The sequence below is a fragment of the Cervus elaphus genome, chromosome 22, assembly GCF_910594005.1.
Source record: "Cervus elaphus chromosome 22, mCerEla1.1, whole genome shotgun sequence".
Taxonomy (NCBI): domain Eukaryota; kingdom Metazoa; phylum Chordata; class Mammalia; order Artiodactyla; family Cervidae; genus Cervus; species Cervus elaphus.
Window position 1 is genome coordinate 59,866,593 of NC_057836.1, and position 5,304 is coordinate 59,871,896.

At 39.0% G+C, this 5,304-nt stretch overlaps 1 pseudogene; it reads left to right on the forward strand.

Moving 5' to 3' along the window:
* Positions 1-4,039: 4,039 nt before the first annotated feature.
* Positions 4,040-4,979, forward strand: LOC122680469 (annotated as a pseudogene).
* Positions 4,980-5,304: the final 325 nt, after the last annotated feature.

Consider the following 5,304-nt stretch of genomic DNA (forward strand, 5'->3'; position numbering starts at 1 on the left):
ATACAATTTCTGTCCTTTATCGAACCCATCTTTGCCTGAAATGTTCCCTTGGTATCTCTAATTTTCTTGAAGAGATCTCTAGTCTTTCCCATTCTAGTGTTTATTCTTTGCATTAATCACTGAGGAAGGCTTTCTTATCTCTCCTGGCTATTCTTTGGAACTCTTCAATCAAATGGGAATATCTTTCATTTTCTACTTTGCTTTTCACGTCTCTTCTTTTCACAGCTATTTGTAAGGCCTCCTCAGACAACCATTTTGCGTTTTTGCATTTCTTTTCCATGGGGATGGTCTTGATCCCTATCTCCTATACAATATCACGAACCTCCGCCCATAATTCATCAGGCTCTCTGTCTATCAGATCTAGTCCCTTAAATCTATTTTTCATTTCCATGTATAGTCATAAGGGATTTGATATAGGTCATACCTGAATGGTCTAGTGGTTTTCCCTACTTTCTTCAGTTTAAGTCTGAATTTGACAATAAGGAGTTCGTGATCTGAGCCATAGTCAGCTCCCGGTCTTGTTTTTGATGACTGTATAAAGCTTCTCCATCTTTGGCTGCAAAGAATATAATCAGTCTGATTTCAGTGTTGACCACCTGGTGATGTCCATGTGTAGAGTCTTCTCTTGTGTTGTTGGAAAAGGGTGTTTGCTATGACCAGTGCGTTCTCTTGGCAAAACTCTATTAGCCTTTGCCCTGCTTTATTCCGTACTCCAAGGTCAAATTTGCCTGTTACTCCAGGTGTTTCTTGACTTCTTATTTTTGCATTCCAGTCCTCTATAATGAAAAGACATCTTTTTTTTGGGTGTTAGTTCTAAAAGGTCTTGTAGGTCTTCATAGAACCATTCAATTTCAGCTTCTTCAGCGTTACTTGTTGGGGCACAGGCTTGGATTACCGTGATATTGAATGGTTTGCCTTGGAAACAAACAGAGATCATTCTGTCGTTTTTGAGATTGCATCCAAGTACTGCATTTCAGACTCTTTTGTTGACCATGATGGCTACTCCATTGCTTCTAAGGGATTCCTGCCCACAGTAGTAGATATAATGGTCATCTGAGTTAAATTCACCCATTCCAGTCCATTTTAGTTTGCTGATTCCTAGAATGTTGACATTCACTCTTGCCATCTCCTGTTTGGCCACTTCAAATTTGCCTTGATTCATGGACCTAACATTCCAGGTTCCTATGCAATATTGCTCTTTACAGCATCGGACCTTGCTGCTATCACCAGTCCCATCCACAACTGGGTATTGTTTTTGCTTTGGCTCCATCCATTCATTCTTTCTGGAGTTATTTCTCCACTGATCTCCAGTAGCATATTGGGCACCTACCAACCTGGGGAGTTCCTCTTTCAGTATCCTATCATTTTGCCTTCTCATACTGTTCATGGGATTCTCAAGGCAAGAATAATGAAGTGGTTTGCCATTCCCTTCTCCAGTGGACCACATTCTGTCAGACCTCTCCACCATGACCCGACTGTCTTGGGTGGCCCCACATGGCATGGCTTAGTTTCACTGAGTTAGACAAGACTGTGGTCCTGTGATCAGATTGGCTAGTTTTCTGTGACTAAACAAGACATTACCCAGTCTCAAACATTACATTCGCATATTTACTGGTAAGAAAGAGAGAAGCATAGTGGGCAAGAGGGACACAAAATAGAAGCCAAGAACTTACAAGATGAAGTTTCAAGAAAGTGTTTCATAGCAACTGACACTAAGCTGAAACTTGATAAACCTACAAGTATGAACATCAGGCTAATGAAGGGAAGAACAGGAGTGGGAAGCTCGTAATGAACAGAATTGTATCAGGAAACAGAGTCCCCTCAAACTGGCAGAGATATTGTTTCAGTTTGTGGGAAGTGAATGCCCCACTCTGGTTGAAGCACTCTGAAGAGCTGTTCCACGGGTAAAATTCCTTTCTAAACATGGACATCTTCACCACAGTGTACTATCAGTGGGTCAAAAACTGCATGCACTATTAGTTGAAGCCATAATTTTGGCTTTTAGGTATACACAGAACCCATATAATTCAGGTATTGCTGATTAACATTAAACCCTAAGTGTAACTGCCAAGTTTAATTTCAAATGATATCTTATATATTCATAGATATGATAAAATGGATATCACCACAAAAATACAGCTGAAGAAGCAGAAGGGACTGGAGGAGAAGACATGTATACCACACAAACAATTCATGTGAACATTTGCCCGAGCACACTGCCACATGTAAAGTGCTCAGCAATGGCTGTTTATACCATTTTTGTCTTCTTTCTTTTTTATTTCTAAAATTTGGTAAACTTTTAATTAATTATAATATAATTTTGTACTCATACAAGTGTAGAGAAAATAGTGAACTGTACCCAAATAACCTTCAACCAGCTCTCCCAAAATGTAAATTCCTAATAATCACAATGGAACTATTAACACTAAGGAATTAACACTGTATACAAATACTAACAACTAAAATAGAGATTTAAGGACAGGACGGATCCAGGTCATGGCCAGGTCACTATTAACACTAAGGAATTAACACTGTATACAAATACTAACAACTAAAATAGAGATTTAAGGACAGGACGGATCCAGGTCATGGCCAGGTCAGGGGGCAGGGATGCACGGTGTCACCACCGCCACAGCAGGTCCCTCGCGCTCTTGGCTCCCCCTGCCGACCAAGTCGCACACGGGCTCCGGACTCGCTAGCCTGGCACCTCATACTGAGCATGCGCAGGGCAGCCACCCTCATCGCCAATCCCCAGTGGCACTGGGAGGAGTGCACTTGTGGCTCTGGCTTGGAGGGTCTGTCTGTCTCTCTCTCTGTCTTTAGTCACTCAGTCGTGTCCGACTCTTTGCAACCCCATGAACTGTAGCCTGCCAGGCTCCTCTGTCCATGTGATTCTCCAGGCAAGAATACTGGAGTGGGTTGCCATTCCCTTCTCCAGGGGATCTTACCGACCCAGGAAACTAACCCGAGTTTCTTGCATTGCAGGCAGATTCTTTACCAACTGAGCTATGAGGGAAGCCGTTGGACGGTCACAGAGCAGCAAAAGAATAGCTGGAAAAGAAATAATAATAATAAAGTAAAGTTAATTAAGTACAGATTTGATTTGGATTTTCCTAGTTTTTGCACTAATGACATTTTTATGTTGCAGGACGCAATTCAAGTTACTATTTGTTAAGAAATGGTCATGTGTCCTTGGTCTTCTCCAACCTGTGTCACATACTGTATCCCCTTGTCTTTTGTGACCTTGGAAGCACGAACAATTGAGATTAAACTCTTCAGGTCTTCTTTATTTTCTGCTTATGATAATTTCTTTACCCAATACTGCAGGTGGTTGTTTATGTAGTTCTAATCGAACACTGTTCTATCAGAGTGAAAATGGAAGAAAAGTCGGGTACTGATTAGAAGCTTTAAGATAAATAGGAAAACTGGTAAGTAATGATGCTATTTGGATGACGATTCTCATACCAAAGTAAAATAAAGTAAGATAACGTTTTAGTCATTGCAGTATCAGCAAACATTGAAATACTGCATGTGTGGCTGATATGCTGTGTATAAGGGTCAAATTCAGTCATTTATTTGCATTTAACAGGAAGCCACACCTCAAACAGCTTGTGAGTTCATTCAAAGTTGGGAATAATGAAGAATTATTAGGACAAAAGAACATTATAATACTCACAAAATCATATCACATTGACAATGCTTTCAAATTCTATAGACAAATACATTTCAGAGAATATAGGACAGAGTTTAGATAAACTGAAAAATAGAGATCTGAGTGCCTGAATGGAGTATAAAAGTATAGACTGTAGTAAACTTATTTCAGAAAAATATGATCTTGAGGATTTCTATAGGTACATCAAAAGAGCTGAGAACACCACAGTTTTGACTGATCATTATCAAGTTGAAGAAGAAAATGACTATTCATTGCATTGATTGGATTTTTTTTTAACCCAATGGTCATAGCCTCATAATTTTGTACAAGTTTTCTCAGTTCAGTGTCACTTGACTTTGTGAGGAGTTTGAGAAGTACAAGTCAATGATGAGAATCCATACATCATTATCTATATTCATACTCGTGTGACTGACAGATGACCCTCCAATGCAGGTTCTTATTTTTACATTTCTGGTTGTCTTCTACTTACTGAGTGTCACTGGGAACCTGATCATCATTATACTCACTTTAATAGATTCTCACCTTAAAACTGCCATGTACTTTTTCCTCAAACACTTCTCCTTTTTAGAAATCTTATTCACCACTCTCTGCATTCCCAGATTCTTATACAGCTTATCAACTGGGGAAGAGACTATTTCCTACAATGCTTGTGTTAGTCAACTGTTTTTTAATCTTCCTTTTTGGAGGAACAGAATTTTTTTCTCCTGGCCATCATGTCTTATGACCGCTATGTGGCCATCTGCAAACCCTTACATTATGCAACCATCATGAACAGTAGAGTCTGTGTTTGGCTTGTTATCTGTTGTTGGATAGCAGGTTGGCTGGTCATATTTCCATCACTCTGCCTGGGCTTAAACCTGGAATTCTGTGATTCTAATGTCATTGATCATTTTCTCTGTGATGCTTCCGCTGTGCTGAAGATCTCTTGTTCAGACACATGGTTCTTAGAACAGATGGATGTTACCCTTGCTGTGTTGATTGACATTGTGACATTTCTGTGTGTTGTTATGTCCTACACATACATCATCAATGCCAGCCTAAATTTCCCTTCCTCCCAGCAGAAATTGAAGGCTTTTTCTACCTTTCTTCTCACTTGATTGTGGTTTCTATCACCTATGGCAGTTGTATTTTCATCCATGTCAAACCCTCAGCAAAAGATGAAATGGCAATTAGTAAGTGTGTTAGTGCTTATGACTTAAGTTGCCCCCATGTTAAACCCATTTTTTTTTATAGCCTGAGGAACAAACAAGTGAAACAAGCTTTTACAGACTAAATCAAAAGAATTTCACTGATCTCAAAAAAGTAAAGATATGTTGAAACTAAGAGTAAAATATAAATTTAAAAAGACTAGTGGGCATGAAGGCCACAATTTTCATTTGTTAACTATTGTACCCTAGCCTATTGTCTGTTCATATTAACAGGCTTATACCACTGTTATTATGGAGTTTCAGTCCCCAAATCATAATTTCAATGCTTATTAAAATAAACAAATTGAGTCATGTCAATTATTGTTGAAAATAAACTTTCTTCTACATTATATCTCATATCAAGAGAATATGCAATTAGATTTCCATGAAAAAGTCCTTGTGTGTGTGTGCTAAATCACTTCAGTCACATCCGCTTCTTTGTGA